General features: G+C 42.7%; 2 long non-coding RNA genes across 2 annotated transcripts in view; one reads left to right on the top strand and one right to left on the bottom strand.

Moving 5' to 3' along the window:
- Positions 1–20,969, bottom strand: part of LOC149124602 (uncharacterized) — a 58,421-nt gene that overhangs the window by 8,784 nt on the left and 28,668 nt on the right. The gene's annotated exons all lie outside the window — the stretch shown is intronic.
- Positions 15,598–20,190, top strand: LOC149124603 (uncharacterized). Its single transcript, XR_016213304.1, has 3 exons — positions 15,598–15,941; positions 16,325–16,460; positions 20,023–20,190. It is a non-coding gene; the product is annotated as an uncharacterized LOC149124603 (long non-coding RNA).

Raw genomic sequence — 20,969 nt, 5'->3', positions numbered from 1 at the left:
ACAGAAGGAGAGGGAGAGACAGACAGATGTGAGGGAAGAGAGACAGAGAGATGGATCTTTCATCCACTGGTTCACTCATCCAATGCCTGCAACAGTTGGGGCTAGTCTGCGTCTGTGTTAGGCACCAGGAACTCCATCCAGGTCTCTCACATGGGTGCAGGGACCCAACCACTTGGGCAGTCATCTACTGCTTCCCAGGGACATCACAGGAAGCTGGATCAGAAGCAGAGGTGGGACTGCACCCCAGACACTCTGAAATGGGGAAGCGTAACTCACGGTGCCACAACACCCACCCCCACTTTTTTCCCCTCCTTCAGATTTCTCCCAATCAACTTTTTAGTCTCTGCTTGTTTCATCTTATTTGCTGTTTCTGCATTTTCTCTTTTCTTCCCCAGTGCCTAATTATTTCCCAAAGAAGACAAAATTGGGAACTCTAGTGTGAAGAAACAAATTCCTCCAGTCTCTTCTAACCCCCTGCTCTCCCTCTGTTCTCTCTCCCTGCCCCTGCCGTCTGTTCTCGTCTTCTCCCAAATCTCCTCTTTCCATTTTCCTTCCCTTCCTGCCCTCTTCAGGATTCCCAGCCAAAGTTCTCCAAGTGGAAGCGCCTTACGAAAGTGGAGGATGTGGTGCTATTCAAATCGCTGGGATAAAAGCTATTTCTTATTTCCTAGTAATTACCACCTTTAATGATTCTTAGTTTTGGATGAAATGCTCTTCAACAGCATAAAACACAACTTCATTATAAAGTGCAGCATGATCCACCTGTTATACTAATTTCTTCAGTATTCTTAGTGAGTACTCCAACTTTACAAAGAACTCTGTCTCCATTGGCATTTGATTTACTATCTAATGTATTGAGCAAAAAAAAAAAAAAAAAAAAAAAAAAAGGATTTGACCAAAGTTCCCTCAACAGCTACATGAGAGTAACACATTGTACCCATTTCATTTCCAAGACAATCCATTGTGTTAATTTGCCAGACCTTCCATGAACAAAGAGCTAATGCTTACGAATAGCACCTGTACCAGAAATTACTGAGATTATGGGATTAAGGACACATGTTTCACTCACACTTAAAGTATTTGATTTATTTGAGTCCGTTATTCCTTTGACTCACTGCACTCCAGCTGGAGATTGCACTGCTTGACAGCACTCCTGGCACGAGAAGGGACAGAATGAAACATCAGGACACCATGTTCTTTTATGAAAGCAGCTCTCAGAAAAACTGAACTTCTGCGGCAAGGTTGTTACTGGTAGCTTTGGGATCCGCAAGGAGGGAAGGCCTACACTTCCGGGAATGGAGAGGACTACTTCCGGGGAAGAAAGTCCTTGTCAAGGTCCCTGCGGGTGCCTAAAGGTCAACTAATGAGGATCAGACCCGCTTCAACCTTTAACCCCCACGCCCTGAATCTATAAAAGGAGCTCTCCCAATCTCTGACGCGCGACTTCCCCGGCCCCCGCTCTGTTGCTCTGTTGGGATCGGGGAACCTCGCCCGGGAGCGGAACCCCAATAAAAGCCTGTGAATTAATTGATTCGTCTGCCTGGGAAGATCTGTTACACGCTGGACACCTTATCTTTCAGGAAGAAAGAACACAGGAGAGGAAGAAATACCAACGTCGTTGAACTCTGACTTCTGAGTGTTCACTCAATTCTCAGAAAACACTGTAAGAGGGGGGCCATTATCTTCACATCACAGATGAAGGAAGGGGGCTCAGACAGGTGAGGTGACTTGCTCAGGTTCACAGAAATAGAAGGTGGTAAAACCAAGATTCGAACTCTGGCTTGGCCAAGTCCGAAGCCCATGTGTTTCCTAGCACACTGTGGGCTCAGACCGTGGCCGCCTCCTCTGTCTTCCTCTTTACTATCTTCCCCTATTTGGCTTCATCAGAAACATCTCACATTTACCTGGTGTGCTACAGACATTTATCAGGCATTTTCACAGAGCGGGTCTCGCCTAACCCTCCCAGCAACCCTGCAAAGCAGTATTATTATTGTTTACAATTCATGGATGTAAAACTTGGGATCTGGTTTGGCTCATTGTCAAACAGGAAGTCGGTGACTGCATTGATTCCAGAAGGGAGAAGAGCTATGGACCAGGTCCCTGGGAAACCTGTGCGGCAGGTCCAGGATCCATGATTGGTGAAACGCAGGTCAGAAGGGGCAAGAGTCGGCACCGAAGCTCAATAGGCTAATCCTCTGCCTGCAGAGCCGGCACACCTGGTTCTAGTTCCTGTCGGGGTGCCGGATTCTGTCCCGGTTGTCCCTCTTCCAGGCCAGCTCTCTGCTATGGCCAGGGAGTGCAGTGGAGGACAGCCCAAGTCCTTGGGCCCTGCACCCCATGGGAGACCAGGAGAAGCACCTGGCTCCTGGCTTCGGATCAGCGCGATGCGCTGGCTGCAGCGTGCCGGCCACGGTGGCCATTAGAGGGTGAACCAACGGCAAAGGAAGACCTTTCTCTCTGTCTCTCTCTCTCACTGTCTACTTGCCTGTCGAAAAAAAAAAAAAAAAAAAGAAAGAAGGGGCAAGAAAGAGGGGCAACCCAGTTGGCTGGTTCAATCTGTTTTCAGAGACAGAGTTGTTTGCTGGGAACTGCAGAATTTTCTGATAGCTCCATTTCCTATTTTGCTAATTAGGGCACACAAATGATCCTCTAGTTCCTGACTCTGAAAATTCTGACTTATTCCAGAGAATCACTTTCTATGTTTGTCTCCTAAAAACATGATTCACTTTATTCTCCCATTTTCTTTCATTTGCATACGCGTAATTTCTGGTGCAGGTCCTCGCTGTGTGTCATTCGAATAGCTGCAGCAGCCTTCTGATACAGCTTCCTGTTTGCAGCCAGCTCCCCCTACCCAGCTCTTCACACCAGACTGATTTTCCTAAAATGCAAATTCTATCTTTTTTTTTTTAATGTAACATTTGCTAGTGGCTTCCAATCCCTTTGGTAACTAAATCCAGCTCTCCTTATTACAGCTGGCTCTCTATCAGCAAGGATTCCATAGTCTAAGATTCAGCCAGTCATGGGTCCTGTGGTGCATCCAGAATCCCTGCATGGCACGCAAAACTCACGCATGCAGGGAGGGCAGGCAGTATAAATAATCCAGAGATGATTTAAAGTATACGGGAGGATGTGCAGAGATTATATGCAAATATTTCAACATCTTATGTAAGGGATTTTGGTTTTCAGTGAGGGTCCTGGAACTCATTTCCCACTGATACTGCAAGACGATTGTACGATATAATGTATGGTGTCCTTCATCCCTCCCCCCACCCTGCACCTGCTGCAGCCACGGGGACCAGCTGCCTGACCACACCATACTCCCCTGTATCTTTACCCATCATCGCCCTTTTTCCTGTCATTGGTGCTCTCTCCCACTCTTCTTCTCAAAATAATGGCCAGGTAGATGGCTTCTTGGCTCATCTCTCCTGTGCTGTCTTCTTTCCTAAAGACTCAGGCAGATTTATGGTCCCCATCCCCATGCTCCCACTACATGTGTCCCTGCTGGTTTGCAGACGTCTCTCTCCCTGCCCGAGACACACTTGTGGGAGCAACTCAACCTTTTCCTCTCTGATCTTTCCCAGGGGAAGGATACTTTTTGTAACGCTGAGGAGCAACTGATGCATTTCTTCTTCCCTTTTTGGAAAGCACAATAAGGAACAGGAGATTAAGTCCACAATGTAATTTTTTTGGTTGTTGTTGCTGTAGGTATTTATCTATTCTGTGGGATGCCCAAGGGCCTGGGAGGTTTCCATTCTTCTTTTCCCTTTAACCTCCACCTTCAAGATACATAAACCTGCTTTTTCCTCTATTCATAAAAGCTACAAAAAAATGCAAGTATCCATCAAGCTCAATGATATATGATTCAGATGAAAAAGGTGTTTACCTATCTTAAGTGTCAAAGAGTTAAAAAGTCCAAACCCGTGAGATGGATTGTGCCCCATTCTGTGAGCACAAAAGGGATATGAACTATCTAGGTTTTGAGGGTAATGAGTCTGTTGGTTTTTGTTTGTTTGTTTGTTTGTTTTTAAAAGCTCCAGGTATAGTCATGAATTAATTCTGTAAACATCCTACATAAAATCTTGGCTTGTGATATCTCAGGTAGTGATTCTCAAATACTTGGTATTGCAATGTCAGAAACTGTGGGAAGACACAGAACTAGATGTTTTCCTGTTAACCATCTCTATTTGATACATTTGCTTTTGTCATGTTTATGAGACATTGCCTGTTAGAATAACAGGTCAGCTTTAAAATGCCCACTTCAGCGGTGTAATTGAATAACTGATTTAGACTTGTGGTTTTGGTTAAAAGCATAATGTACTGAAGAAGGTCTGGGTTCATCAGCTATTCCACATGCTCCCCTGTATTCCAGCAACTCCCTTGAAGTTACATTGGTGTCAGTGACTTGTTTTGGGGCAATGGAAAATGAGGGGAAATATCTTGTACTACTTCCAGCTGGAAGCAGTCAGGAGTAGGGATATCTCCTCCCTTCTACCTTTCCTTGGAAAGGTGACCTTGGGAGTATGTGGCCTGGCTGGTTTAGGAACTAGACTGAGGAGGCTTTGTGAACCACACTGCACCCATCTGCACTATAAATAGACCTGTGTAATGTCAGAGATCATGAAAGACTGGCCATGAATTTTGTACTGTTGCTCTCACGTGTCTGTGCCCCAGTAGCTATGTCCCCCTTCACTCCCCTTCTACTTCTTGCACAAGACTTTAGTCCTTAACTGCTCCTCTTCACCCTTCTTGATAATATCCAAATTGTCCAAACCAGAACCATTAACTGCTAAAAGCAATTCCTCTTCTGAGAACTCTCCTTGATCAAGTATTGCTGGCCCTGTCTCGAAGTCTTGCTAAAGCCCCATGAAACATTCTGTCCTCTCTACTCATGTTAGAACCCCCCTTTGCAGCCTTCTCATGCCTGGATTTTATTTTTAAATTAATTTCACCTATTTCTTTTGACACTTTATTTTCTATTTTCTTTCTCTCTTTCTCTTTCTCTCTTTTTCTCTCTCTCTCTCTTTCTCTCTCTCTCTTTTCCTTCCTTCCTTCCTTTCCCTTCCTTCCTTCCTTCCTTCCTTCCTTCCTTCCTTCCTTCCTTCCTTCCTTCCTTCCTTCCTTCCTTTCTCTCTCTCTCTCTCTCTCTCTCTCTCTCTTTCTTTCTTTCTTTCTTTCATCAAGAGAAAGAAAAATAGAGAGCTCCCACCCATTGGCTCACTCCCCAAATGTCCAAAATGCCTGCAACTGGGTCGCTCCGAAGCTGGGAGTCAGGAATTCAACCTAGGTCTACTACATGGGTATCAAGGACCCAATTACTTGAGCCATTACCTGCTGCCCACCAGGGTGTGCATTAGCAAGAAGCTGGAAATGGGAACAGATTTGGAAGTGAACTTGTGTCTTGACTACCAAGCCAAACACTCACCCCATGCTGAACAGGTTTTAAATAAATGCAAATACCAATTGTGCTCCAGTTGATTTTCTTTAGCTTGCTAAGACATCAAGACTTCCCACTTGTTATTACCCCACTGCCTTCACTATACTAACATATTTACTAAATTTGTAAACAACATTGCAATATTTTCTTGAATCTAAGATTCATCCCCTCCATATGCAGAAATATGAAGACGCCTACACCTTACATAAAAATCCACTAAAAATGGATCAAAGACCTAAATCTAAGACCCAATACCAACAAATTATTAGAGAACATTGGAGAAATCCTGCAAGACATTGGCATAGTCCAAGAGTTATTGTAAAAGACCAAGAAGCCAGGCAATCTAAGGCAAAATTGACAAATGGGATTACATCAAATTGAGAAGCATCTATACTGCAAAAGAAACACTCAGCAAAGTGAAGAGGCATCTCACAGAATGGTAAAAAATATTTGCAAACTATGAAATGATAAAGGATTAATGTCCAGAATACATAAAGAGCTCAAGAAACTCAACAACAAAATAAACAATCCAATTAAGAAATGGGAAAAAGACTTTTTTAAAAGAGGAAATCCAAATGGTCAACAGACACATGAAAAATTGCTCAGGATCACTAGCAGTCAGGGAAATGCAAATCAAAATCACAATGAGGTTTTACCTCACCCCAGTTAGAATGGCTCTCATTTAGAAATCAACAAACAATTGCCAAGGATGTGAGGGAAAGGATGGCGGGGGGGGGGGGGGTACCCTAATCCACTGTTGGTATGAATGTAAACTGGTGCAGCCACTGTGGAAGACAGTATGGAGATACCTCAGAAATCTGAATATAGACCTAGTATATGACCCAGCCATCCCACTCCTGGGAATTTACCCAAAGGGAATGAAATCAGCATATGAAAGAGTTATCTGTACCCCCATGTTTATTGCAGCTCAGTTCACAATAGCTGAGATATGGAATCAACCCAAATGTCCTACAACTGAAGACTGCATAAAAATATTATGGGATATGTACACCATGGAATACTACACAGTGGTAAAAAAAAAGAAATCCTGTCATTTGCAACAAAATGGATGCAACTTGGAAACATTATATTTAGTGAAATAAGCCATTCCCAAAAGACAAATAACATATGTTCTTCCTGATCTGTGGTAACTAATAGCATACTTAAAAGGTAATCTATAGAACTGAAATCGACACTTTGAGATGCAATAACTTTGAACAGCCCTTGTCTCAGCTGTTGAGGAACAGTTTTGCTTTTCATGCCATTTGTTGAACTCTTTACTTAGTGTAGGTTTAATCTTATGTGTATAAAGTTAATTGAAAATATATCTTAGTTAAAAAATAAGAATGGAATAGGAGAAGGAGGAAGAAGAGGGGTGGGAGTGTGGATGAGAGGGAGTAAGGTGGGAAGAATCACTATGTTCCCAAATTTGTATATATAAAATTCATGAAGTTTGTATACATTAAATAAAAGGTTTGTAGGTAAAAAATAAAATAACATTAGGTACAAGTAGAAAAAAAAAGATTCATCACATTTAGAAATTTACTTAAGTTCACAGGAAATATTTGAATGCATGGGAAGCATTGTCATTTAGACAATTAAAATACTTACAAATACTGACATTCATAAATGTAATTCAAAATATTCAAAGGGGTTTAATTAATTGGCTTCTGAAATGAGACCAAATATTATTACACAGAACCTTAATTGGGATTGTTAAAATTTACTAGCAACTCCTATCACAAATAAAATGATATGCTATATAAGATAAAGCCCAAAGCTTAAGGATGAATTGTAGTTTTAATATTTGACCTTAATCAATCTAACATTACTTTTTAAAAACCAGATAAAATCCCTGAAAAATCTTTTCTGTACATAAAGTACATACACAAGGGTATTCAAAAAGCTTACTGCTTGGTAATTGGCTGCGGAGCCAGGTGGAGCTGATGCTGACGGACAGCCCACACTGCCCAAGAACACCGGGCTCTCAGAGAGGGGTCTAGGAAGTAAGCCTCCGCTGTGTGAAAGCAGCCAGGGGAACAGGAATGGAGCCCAGGGCGAGTCACCTAGGCTGGAAGCCCCGAGTCCCCAGCACAGGGCGAATTCATTTGAGTTACACTAATATGTCCCTCACCCTCAAGCAAGTGTCTTCACTGTGAGGGGTGGAGGCAGGTCCCTTTCGCCCACCTCTCAGTCCCTGACTGAGGCTGGTGTTTCTTGCTGTGAAAATAGGAACCTAAGAGAGGGACACCTGAGACCAGCGAGCTCTCTGAATAGTTAGCCTTTGCTCACAACTGTTCATGCAACCCTGGCCCCTTCAAGATAGGTGCCAAATAAGAGTAAGCCCTTCCATATACACAGCACTTTATAGTGTACAAAATGCTTCATAAAATCCCCAAGCTCATCCATTTAAATTTCATTTTAGTCCCCTCAAGTCCTTATTGCTGTCACACAAGTCATTCTGTCACACTTACACGCACATGGAATCAGCCCCACGTGGGCTTGTAAAGCTGTAAGAGACCTGAGAGATCACCAGATTCAAACCATTATTTCAGCAGATGAAGGAGCTGAGCCCCCTCGAGCCACACAGCTGGGTGGGATCAAATCAGTCAGATTGTTCATTTCATTTTTACTTCCTGATCTCTCTATACGCAGCCAACTGCTGGGTTTTAAGCAGAAGGTACATGAATGGGGGTCAGTGGGAGAGAGGCGAAGGGGTCGGGGAACAAATTGGCCCTTGTATAGGAGCAGGTGCTTACACACTGATCAAGCTCTGCTCAAACATTTCCTTTGCAAGTTTGTTCAGGACTGCTTACAGCTTCCTGTTACTGCGTGATTCTCAGCAGACAAGCTGAAGACCTTCTCCCTCATGGATTATGCATCAGAATATTCAGAAACCGGAAGGGGAGTGCGTGCCACACAGACAACAGTGGGGAGACTTGGGACGTCCAGGGCTCTGAGTCCACACATCGGTGCTGGAAGGGGAGCGGACCTGCGTGGAGAGCATGGGAGCCCACAGTTCAGGACACCAGCGGCAGACTCAACACACCAGCGCTGGAACGCGAGGTGAGCCAAACTTCAATAGCCCGAGACACCGGCAGGCAAGTGGAGAGAGGAGACTAGAGGGAACGACCCCCGGGGCGGGGGGGGGGGGGGAACTTCACCAGGCTAACTGGGAGAGAGGGAGGAAAAAAAAAAAAAGGTGACTGGTGCGGACACGGGTTTCTCTCTCTCTGCTCACCTCTCAAGGGCGAGCAAGACAAAGAGCAGGCGCCATCTTGGACATACGTCATAAGCAGAGCGACCTCAGGTCTGCACCGGCCCTGAGCCTAGCAGAAAAACCTGACTCTGGGCGGGGCGAATTAACAGGACATTAGGACCTTGTAAATTTGTGGTGCTACTGAACTGAGACTGTGAAAAAAGAGACGGTGGGGGAGAGAACTCACGGAATTCACGTGAGCACTCTCCAGAGACGCTACAATTCCGTAACTTTGGCAACCCAGTGGGAGACTGAAGGAGAATTTGAGCCCACTCTGAGGGCCGAACAGATTCCCTGTGTGGTCCTTGGGAAAGAGCTTCTGATCTCTGGCTCCTGTGGGTATATCATTTGCCTGCTAACTACCTCCAACTTCATTCAGCTGTGCAGAATAACTTCCCTTTTGAATCAAAAAAAAAGAAAGAGAGAGAGAGAGAGAGGTTTACCACACCTAACCTGGGAGTGTCACCTTTGGCACACCAAACAGAGTTCTCAGGCCACACCCATCTCAAGCCCTAAGGCTCCATCAAAAACAGATAGTCCACTTAATCTAGAGTCATAGTATAACAAGAAAAAGCACCACAGTGAAGAAACCAAATATCTCCAATATGCCAAATAACAAATGCAAAAACCAAGGTAATAAAAACAAGGAAGTCACCATGAAGCCCTCAAATGAAAAAGACACCCCAATTCAAGATTATGAAGATGATGAAATAGAAGAAATGCAAGAAGCAGATCTCAAAAAATTGATAAGAACATTAAGAAGTTCTCAAAAACAAATTCTTGAACTACAGAAATCCTTAATGGACAAGATAGAAAATCTCTCTCGTGAAAATGAAATATTAAGGAGGAATCAAAATGAAACGAAACAACTAGTACAACAGGAAACTGGGATAGTGACTGAAGTGAAGAATTCAATAGATCAAATGAAAAACGCAATAGAGAGCCTTACAAACAAAATGGGTGAAGCAGAAGAGAGAATATCGGACTTAGAAGACAGAGAACAGGAAAGGATACAGTCAGACCAAAGAAAAGAAGAGGAAATTAGGAATCTAAAACATATTGTCGGGAATCTTCAGGATACTATTAAAAAACCCAACATTCGGGTTCTAGGAGTTCCTGAAGGCATGGAGAGGGAGAAAGGATTAGAAGGCCTTTTTAGTGAGATATTAGCAGAAAATTTCCCAGGTTTGGAGAAGGACAGAGACATCCTAGTTCAGGAAGCCCACAGAACCCCTAATAAACACGACCAAAAGAGATCCTCACCACGACACGTTGTAATTAAACTCTCCACAGTGAAACATAAAGAAAAGATCCTAAAATGTGCAAGAGAGAAACGTCAGATTACTCTCAGAGGATCTCCAATCAGACTCACAGCTGACTTCTCATCAGAAACTCTACAAGCTAGGAGGGAATGGCGAGATATAGCCCAGGTACTAAGAGAGAAAAACTGCCAGCCCAGAATATTATATCCTATAAGCTATCATTTGTGAATGAAGGTGAAATAAAGACTTTTCATAGCAAACAGAAATTGAAAGAATTTGTTGCCACTCGTCCAGCCCTGCAAAAGATGCTTAAAGATGTGTTACACACAGAAACAAAGAAACATCAATATGAAAGAAGGTAAAGGAAGGAAACCAAGGAAGGAAAGCTAACAGCAAAAGATCACAGGGAATTCAAAGCATATATTAGAACTTATCTTTGGCAAATGGCAGGGCAAAGTTACCACTTATCATTAGTCACATTGAACGTGAATGGCCTGAACTGTCCAATTAAAAGACACCGATTGGCTGATTGGGTTAAGGAACAAAACCCATCTATTTGCTGCTTACAAGAAACACATCTTTCCAACAAAGATCCATACAGACTGAAAGTGAAAGGCTGGAAAAAGATATACCATGCCAACAGAAATGAAAAAAGAGCGGGCGTAGCCATCTTAATTTCAGACAACATAAACTTTACCACAAAAACCGTTAAGAGAGACAAAGAGGGACACTACATAATGATTAAGGGATCAATTCAACAGGAAGATATAACAATTATCAATGTATATGCACCTAACTACAGGGCACCGGTTTATCTAAAAGATTTGTTAACGGACTTAAAGGGAGACTTAGACCCCAATACAATAGTACTGGGGGACTTCAATACTCCACTCTCAGAAATAGACAGATCAATAGGACAGAAGATCAACAAGGATACAGTAGATTTAAACGACACTATAGCCCAAATGGATCTAACAGATATATACAGAACTTTCAATCCTACAGCTAAAGATTTTACATTCTTCTCAGCAGTACATGGAACCTTCTCTAGGATTGACCACATACTAGGCCATAAAGCAAGTCTCAGCAAATTCAAAAGAATTAGAATCATACCATGCAGCTTCTCAGACCATAAAGGAATGAAGTTGGAAATTAGCAACTCAGGAATCCCTAGAGCATACGCAAACACATGGAGATTGAACAACATGCTCCTGAATGAACAATGGGTCATAGAAGAAATCAAAAGAGAAATCAAAAACTTTCTGGAAGTAAATGAGGATAACAGCACAACATACCAAAACTTATGGGACGCAGCAAAACAGTGTTAAGAGGAAAGTTTATATCAATAGGTGCCTACATCAAGAAATTGGAAAGGCACCAAATAGATGAGCTTTCAATTCACCTCAAGGATCTAGAAAACCTACAGCAAACCAGACCCAAATCTAGTAGGAGAAGAGAAATAATTAAAATCAGAGAAGAAATCAACAGGATTGAATCAAGAAAAACATTACAAAAAATCAGCCAAACGAGGAGCTGGTTTTTTGAAAAAATAAACAAAATTGACACCCCATTGGCCCAACTAACTAAAAAAAGAAGAGAAAAGACCCAAATCAATAAAATCAGAGATGAAAAAGGAAACGTAACAACAGACACCACAGAAATAAAAAGAATCATCAGAAATTACTACAAGGACTTGTATGCCAGCAAACAGGGAAACCTATCAGAAATGGATAGATTCCTGGACACATGCAACCTGCCTAAATTGAACCAGGAAGACATCGAAAACCTAAACAGACCCATAACTGAGACAGAAATTGAAACAGTAATAAAGGCCCTCCCAACAAAGAAAAGCCCAGGACCAGATGGATTCACTGCTGAATTCTACCAGACATTTAAAGAAGAACTAACTCCAATTCTTCTCAAACTATTCAGAACAATCGAAGAAGAGGGAATCCTCCCAAATTCTTTCTATGAAGCCAGCATCACCTTAATTCCTAAGCCGGAAAAAGATGCAGCACTGAAAGAGAATTACAGACCAATATCCCTGATGAACATAGATGCAAAAATCCTCAATAAAATTCTCGCCAATAGAATGCAACAACACATCAGAAAGATCATCCACCCAGACCAAGTGGGATTTATCCCTGGTATGCAGGGATGGTTTAATGTGCACAAGACAATCAATGTGATACACCACATTAACAGACTGCAGAAGAAAAACCATATGATTATCTCAATAGATGCCGAGAAAGCATTTGATAAAATACAACACCCGTTCATGATGAAAACTCTAAGCAAATTGGGTATAGAAGGAACATTCCTCAATATAATCAAAGCAATCTATGAAAAACCCACAGCCAACATCCTACTGAATGGGGAAAAGTTGGAAGCATTTCCACTGAGATCTGGGACCAGACAGGGATGTCCACTCTCACCACTGCTATTCAATATACTTCTGGAGGTTCTAGCCAGAGCTATTAGGCAAGAAAAAGAAATTAAAGGGATACAAATTGGGAAGGAAGAACTCAAACTATCCCTCTTTGCAGATGACATGACTATTTAGGGGACCCAAAGAACTCTACTAAGAGACTATTGGAACTCATAGAAGATTTTGGCAAAGTAGCAGGGTATAAAATCAATGCACAAAAATCAACAGCCTTTGTATACACAGACAATGCCATGGCTGAGGAAGAACTTCTAAGATCAATCCCATTCACAATAGCTACAAAAACAAATACCTTGGAATAAACTTAACCAAGGACGTTAAAGATCTCTACGATGAAAATTACAAAACCTTAAAGAAAGAAATAGAAGAGGATACCAAGAAATGGAAAAATCTTCCATGCTCATGGATTGGAAGAATCAATATCATCAAAATGTCCATTCTCCCAAAAGCAATTTATAAATTCAATGCAATACCAATCAAGATACCGAAGACCTTCTTCTCAGATCTGGAAAAATTGGTGCTGAAATTTATATGGAGGCACAAGAGACCCCGAATAGCTAAAGCAATCTTGCACAACAAAAACAAAGCTGGAGGCATCACAATACCAGATTTCAGGACATACTACAGGGCAGCTGTAATCAAAACAGCATGGTACTGGTACAGAAACAGATGGATAGACCAATGGAACAGAATTGAAACACCAGAAATCAACCCAAACATCTACAGCCAACTTATATTTGATCAAGGATCTAAAACCAATTCCTGGAGCAAGGACAGTCTATTCAATAAATGGTGCTGGGAAAACTGGATTTCCACGTGCAGAAGCATGAAGCAAGACCCCTACCTTACACCTTACACAAAAATCCACTCAACATGGATTAAAGACCTAAATCTATGACCTGACACCATCAAGTTACTAGAGAACACTGGAGAAACCCTTCAAGATATTGGCACAGGCAAAGAATTTCTGGAAAAGACCCGGGAGGCACAGGCAGTCAAAGCCAAAATTAACTATTGGGATTGCATCAAATTGAGAAGTTTCTGTACTGCAAAAGAAACAGTCAGGAGAGTGAAGAGACAACCGACAGAATGGGAAAAAATATTTGCAAACTATGCAACAGATAAAGGGTTAATAACCAGAATCTACAAAGAGATCAAGAAACTCCACAAAAACAAAACCAACAACCCAATTAAGAGATGGGCCAAGGACCTCAATAGACATTTTTCAGAAGAGGAAATCCAAATGGCCAACAGGCACATGAAAAAATGTTCAAGGTCATTAGCAATCAGGGAAATGCAAATCAAAACCACAATGAGGTTTCACCTCACCCCAGTTAGAATGGCTCACATTCAGAAATCTACCAACAACAGATGCTGGCGAGGATGTGGGGAAAAAGGGACACTAACCCACTGTTGGTGGGAATGCAAACTGGTCAAGCCACTATGGAAGTCAGTCTGGAGATTCCTCAGAAACCTGAAGATAACCCTACCATTCGACCCAGCCATCCCACTCCTTGGAATTTACCCAAAGGAATTTAAATTGGCAAACAAAAAAGCGGTCTGCAGCCTAATGTTTATTGCAGCTCAATTCACAATAGCTAAGACCTGGAACCAACCTAAATGCCCATCAACGGTAGACTGGATAAAGAAATTATGGGACATGTACTCTTTAGAATACTATACCGCAGTAAGAAACAACGAAATCCAGTCATTTGCAACAAAATGGAGGAATCTGGAACACATCATGCTGAGTGAAATAAGCCAATCACAAAGGGACAATTACCATATGTTCTCCCTGATCGGTGACAACTGACTGAACACCAAAAAGGAAACCTCCTGAAGTGAAATGGACACTATGGGAAACGGTGACTTGATCAGCATAGCCCTGACTGTTAATGAACAACTTAATACATTATCCCTCTTAGTAGTTTTTTTGTCTGTTCTACTTAATATGACTGGTTTAATTCTGTAATTAATACACAGTTATTCTTAAGTGTTAAAAATTAACTGAAATGTGATCCCTGTTAAACATAAGAGTGGGAATAAGAGAGGGAAGAGATGTATAATTTGGGACATGCTCAAGCTGACTTGCCCCAAATGGTAGAGTTAAAAACATACCAGGGGATTCCAATTCAATCCCATCAAGGTGGCATGTACCAATGCCATCTCACTAGTCAAAGTGATCAATTTCAGTTCACAATTGATCATAATGAAAGGACTAAGAGTCAAAGGGAGCACATAAACAAGTCTAGTACCTGCTAACACTAACCGATGGAATAAATAAAGGGAAGAGTGATCCAACATGGGAAGTGAGATACTCAGCAGACTCATAGAATGGCAGATGTCCTAAATAGCACTCTGGCCTCAGAATCAGCCCTAAAGGCATTCGGATCTGGCTGAAAAGCCCATGAGAGTATTTCAGGCATGGAAAGCCAAGACACTCTGGCAAAAGATCTCTGCGAGTGAGATCCCAGTGGAAAGAACAGGTCTTCAAAGAAGGAGGTACCTTTCTCTGAAGGGAGGAGAGAACCTCCACTTTGACTATGACCTTGTCTAAACAAGATAAGAATCGGAGAACTCAGAGGGCTTCCATAGCCTTGGAAACTCATGACTGGAGCATAGGGAGATTACTGATGCCATAGACAGGAGTGTCAATTGGTAAAGTCAACAACAGGAGTCACTGTGCACTTACTCCTCATGTAGGATCTCTGTCCTTAATGTGCTGTATATTGAGATTTAATGCTATAATGAGTACTCAAACAATATATTTCACTTTGTGTTTCTATGGGGGTGCAAACTGTTGAAATCTTTACTTAATGTATACTAAACTGATCCTCTGTAAAAAAAAAAAAAAAAAAGAAATTATCAACTCCCAACTTGACTCTCACTGGGATTAAACATGACAATAGGTCTGATCTGATTTCATCATCATTTAAAAAAAATCATCTATTATTTTTCACTTTATGTTTCTGTGTGGGAGCAAACTGTTGAAATCCTTACTTAATGTATACTAAGCTGATCTTCTGTATATTAAGATAATCGAAAATGAATCTTGATGTGAATGGAAGGGGAGAGGGAGTGGGAAAGGGGAGGGTAGTAGGTGGGAGGGACAGTATGTGGGGGAAGCCATTGTAATCCATAAATCGTACTTTGGAAATTTATATTCATTAAATAAAAGTTAAAAAAAAAAAGAATATTCAGAAACCGAAACTGTAGGAAGCACCCTGTAAGATGGTCTCCAATTATCCTTCCTTCTGGGCAATCTCTTTTCCTTGAGTGTTGACTGGGCTTGCAACTCACAAAGAAGAGAAATCAATGGAAGTAATGGAGGGTTTCTTCTGAGATTAAATTATTGAAAGACTACAGCTCCTGTCTTGAGCATCTCTCTCCACGCATTCTGGAAGAAGCTATGTTTACGGTTAGTCCTATGGAGAGGTCCATGTGGCAAGAAACTGAGGGATGCCTTCAGCCAACAGTCAGTAGAGAACAGGGGCCCTGAGTACAAGCACACGTGAGCAAGCAAGGCCTGACCGTGACCAGGTACGTGGTCGAGGGACTGGGTCTTCTCTAGTGTTCAGACGAGCCTGCAGCCCCAGCTGACTGTGTGGGCAGCAGCTTTAGGAAAGCCCCGAGCCAGAGTCACCCTGCTAAGCGATCCTGGGATTCCTGACCCACAGATGTGGCACATTATAAATGTTGTTTTAAGCTCTTTGGGGGCAGTCTGTTATACAGCAATCCATAACATAAAAGTAGCATAAGGACAAAAGAAATCTTAGTCAACTGAGTATTTTCTCACTTTGATCAATGTGAATTGCAGCATGAAGATACAACTTGGAATGTTTTCAACTTTTCTTCAGTACTGCCTACAGTAAGATTCCAAACTACAAACTGCTTTTCCCATTCAGCACATTGCTTCTCCCCAGGTGTGATGAAGAATACAGTCTGGTGACCAAGAAGAACTCTCGGGGACCAAGTTAGCCATACAGTATTTTGGACTTACCGCATTTGCACGTCAGATTTGGGGTCACTGAAGACATGGCAGAGCTGGTACCTCCCAGTGTGAGTCCCTCTCTAGGTCTCAGGGCTTCTCTTCCCCCTGCATGCCTCTCCCTTACACTGGTCAGCCCTGGAAGGCACCCAGGGAGTCCTGAACATTTGCTGACATGGTGTGCCGTATTTGCAGAGTTGGAGACACGGCTGCAAAAGGCATGACAAATTCTCATTTTATAATCCCATTTACAAAGAGAAATAGCTCATCTCTCTTTTTGCTCCCTTTATTCTTTCTCTCCCTCCCACCTCTCCCTACCCCAGCCATGTCTGTTTCTGTTCCTCCTTCTCTCTCCCTCACTCTCCATTTTCCTCTTCAACAATACACACCAGCCACTTACACGAGCCTTCTGTTCTGTAATGGGAAAGCACACAGTCCCCCCAGAAAGTGAGTGGGAGCCTGAGGCAGGACTGTCCCAAGGAGACGCTGCATCTCCTGTGAATCTTTCCACCCTGAGCTGCACTAACAGCCACAGTCATACTGCTTTTCCCCCCAGATTTATTTATTTATTTGAAAGGCAGAGATACAGAGAGGCAAGGAGAGAGATTAATCTTCCATCTGCTTGATCACTCCCCAAACGGCTGCAACAGCCAGAGCTGGGCCAGGCTAACGCCAGGGTGTGGAGCTCCTTCTGGGTCTCCCACATGGGTACAGGAGCATTTGGGCCATCTTCTGCAGCTTTCCTGGGCATACTGGTAGGGAGCTGGATTAGAAGTCGAGCAGTGGGAACTGGACCAGCATCCGGACCAGCACCCATACAGGATGCAGGCACTGCAGGTGGCAGCTTAACCCGTTATACCACAGCGCCAACCCCAATACACTGTTTTTTAAATTCAGAAGCTCATTGATTCTAGACAAGGACCTCTCAAAGTTTATTCTCTCTAGTAGCATGGAGCCACTAACTGCAAAACCTTCATTATCAAGGAAGAGAATACTTATATTTTTCATCAAGGAAGAGAACACTTAATTTTTAAGAGTATAATTTACTAATGACCCAAAGTGGTTTTTAAATACAAAAGTGTTATTGGGGCCCCATCCCGTGAAAGGAGCAGTCAAGACCCCTGTCCTGGGCAGCTAAGAAGCCCTTGAGTGATTCCTGGGAAAACCTATACAAAAAAGAAGAACGAGTTAAAAGAGACTATGTAAGTAAAGGAATAAATTGAACACACATGTGCAATCATTATTCATATGAGTGTTCTCTGTATTACTTCATAACACAGCTGTATACACAAAAAGCAGTCTTCTTTGCATCTTCCTATTAAGAGTCTTATTAATTTATGTTTAATGAAACACAAATGTTTGTGTGCTTCACTCAGAGGGGCACAGTCTAGCTGGGAGTTTGCTGAGCACTAGCCGGCATGGCTGTGCCAACCTAATACAAATGTCTGCAAGCCTTTCAAAGCCCCTGACAGGGCATCTTTTGAGCATGCCAGTTGCCATGGTCACCAGTGTGACTATTTGCAAGGAAAATTGGAAGCTATGCTCATTACGTCAAAAACTACATGGGCGGATAAAGAGAGCATGTTTGCTTGGCAAGTTGGCAATTGGCTGCTTTTCATCCTCCCCGCCCACACACTTCCATCAAACAATGTCTCATTCAACTGAATAAGTCAAAGTTTACAGCTCCTATCTCTCCAGCTGGAATAGGCTGGGGGAGTGTGCATGCACAATTATCACTCAGGCTCACAGGCCGATTGATTCCAGTGACTTTGCAAGGACAATAGAGGGGGCTGGATGGACGACGGGGTGGGAAGCAGTGACAACTGGTGTTCCATGACTGTCCAGCACCAACTAGAGGTCTCACCTGGGCTGTGACATTTAGGGCCTCTCCACTTAAGAAATGAGATGGGTCAGAGAGACATCTGTAGGATCCTTTCTTCCAGCTTCAGTGATGCTAAAACACACACTGTCTGTGTTGATTAATTCATGGTATGTTCACGCATGTGTACGTACATATTCACACAGCATCTCTTTTTGCTTTTTAAAACATTTTTTTAAAAGCTAGAGAGACAGAGAGGGAAAGACAGCTCGCATTCCCTGGTTCACTCACCAAACGGCTGCAATGGCTAGTGCTGGACAGAAGCCAGGAGCCTACAGCTCCATGTATGTCTCTCACATGGGTTGCAGGGACCCAAGGATCTGGATCATTACCTACTTCCTTCCCAGGCACATCAGCAGAAAGCTGGACCGGAAGTGGAGCAGTCAGAACTTTAATTGGCACTCTGACAGGAGATGCTGACACCACCAGTGGCGGCTTACTTCAAGACACCACCAATGCTGGCACCTCCCTTCTCTTTTTTTAATATTTATTGGTTTGAGAGCAAAACTGACAAGCCTTACATTTTACAAGAGTGAGTGTACAAACCTGTGCACGGATCACACACCTACATAACTTGAGAATTAACCTCAGAAAGCACCAATTCAGGCCGGCGCCGTGGCTCACTTGGTTAATCCTCTGCCTGGGGCGCTGGCATCCCATATGGGCGCTGGGTTCTAGTCCTGGCTGCTCTTCTTCCAGTCCAGCTCTCTGCTGTGGCCCGGGAAGGCAGTGGAGGATGGCCCAAGTGCTTGGGCCCTGCACCCGCATGGGAGACCAGGAAGAAGCACCTGGCTCCTGGCTTTGGATCGGTGCAGCACTGGCCGTAGCGGCCATTTGGGGACTGAACCAAGGGAAGGAAGACCTTTCTCTCTGTCTCTCTCTCTGTCTATAACTCTACCTGTCAAATAAATTTTTTTTTTAAAAAAAGCACCAATTCAATCATCTCTGATTTTTCTTCTTAAGAACAATTACAATGCCCTGTGAAATAATCAAAATGCTACCTGTTACACACTCTGATCCTCATTTCCATTGGTTGTAGTACATGAAAATCGACAACTGTGAGTCATCTGAGCTTGTTTCCCAGACGTGTGTGTCTATGAATTATCTACTCATATCCCTGGAGCTCTGTCACTGATGCTTTCTCATGCTTTGTTTCACTATGACAAGCAGGTATGGCTTTGAATAGAAACCTTTTGACATCATCCTCCTGTCTTTTTCATGTAGAAGCTCGTGGAAAACAGTGTGGATGCAACAAGTTTTGCTGTAAAGGAATAAATCCAGCAAATATTTGGTGGATCAACATGGAATTTTTTTCAGAAAAAGTAAAATTATGCTGATGGAAGGTGTGTGTTTGTGTCTAACACTGAAAAGTGACTAATTTCTAGAGGGGAAGGTGTTAGTCAAAAAAAAATTCAAATTTCCTGTCTTTACTGAGTAAGCTAATTATATGAACGTTACAAAATCTTTAAAACTTACATACTGTATCAGGAAACTGCATGCATCCACTGACACCTGTGATGGAGGAATACCTGTCTTAGCTACTTTGAAAGTAAAATAAGGCTCAGAGAGGGTGAAATTATACTGCTTCAGCTACCTGGGTGACTTATTAATTTGGGGGGTTAGTTCCCTTTCAACGTAGAATTAAGAGTCAAAAGAGGGGACCAGCGTTGGAACTGCGGCACAGAGGTAACCTGCAATGCCTGCATTCTGTATGAGCACTGATCTGAGTCACGGCTGCTTCATTTCCCATCCAGCTTCCTGCTGGGAAAGCAGTGGAAGATGGCCCAAGTACTCGGGCCCCTGCTATGGCGCGACCCAAGTGGAGTTCACGGAGTTCGCAGTTCCTGGTTTAGCCCTCGCTCAGCCCCAGCTTTCATGAACATTTGGGATTGGAAGATTTGTCTCTCTCCCACCTACCCCCTCGTAATTATTTCAAATAAATAAATATTTTAAAAAAGATCAAAAGAGTTAATGGGTATGAAACTGGGTTGTAAGACAAAACATCTCACCAGTATTCATTGCTATTAAACAGGTAACTGTGTTTCTTCTAAGGAGGTCTATGTAGAACTTCTCGTGTGCCACTCTTAGAGCTGGATTCTTCTAAGGCTCTTAAGCAGCACTGAGTGCTATGATCTGTTTTATGCACAGGAAACTGAAGCCCAGGGATCAGGAATAACTGATGGCACATTGCCCTCCATGACCCTGGTACAGGAGAGAGTTATCAGGTATTACAGGCCCCTAACCACTCATTCAATGTGTCTTCATTCTGGCTTTCAAACTGTTTATCAAGTTGTTTCCATTTTATTCTATCTGAAAACTTTGCCTTGCTGTGACTACAGTTAAAATTTTAGTTTTCTTTCCCTTATTCCATTTTTCCTCCCTCATTCTAGTTCCCAGATGCTGTCTTTTCCGTGAATAAGATTGACAGAACGGAAAAACCCACTGCCATCCTGAGAGCACCAACCAGACTCATACATGGTCTCCTAAAGACAATGGGAAAAGGTCCCAGGTGCAGTCACTGGGTTTCATTTGGGGGGCCACAGCTTCTTTCAGCATTTTTAAGCTGACGCCTACATATTTCACAATATGGTGAATTGATGCTACCAAGGGCATTACAGGGATAACAGCCAGAAATGTGTGTTTGTGTGTGTATTTTATAGACGGTCATTATTACCACCCATCTCCAGAAGTACTTTCCCCC

This window comes from Oryctolagus cuniculus, chromosome 9, assembly GCF_051225735.1.
Source record: "Oryctolagus cuniculus isolate XC-2025 breed Fujian yellow rabbit chromosome 9, ASM5122573v1, whole genome shotgun sequence".
In the NCBI taxonomy this organism is placed as follows: domain Eukaryota; kingdom Metazoa; phylum Chordata; class Mammalia; order Lagomorpha; family Leporidae; genus Oryctolagus; species Oryctolagus cuniculus.
Note: the sequence above shows the minus strand (reverse complement) of the source record. Positions and strands in the feature narration are given on the sequence as shown.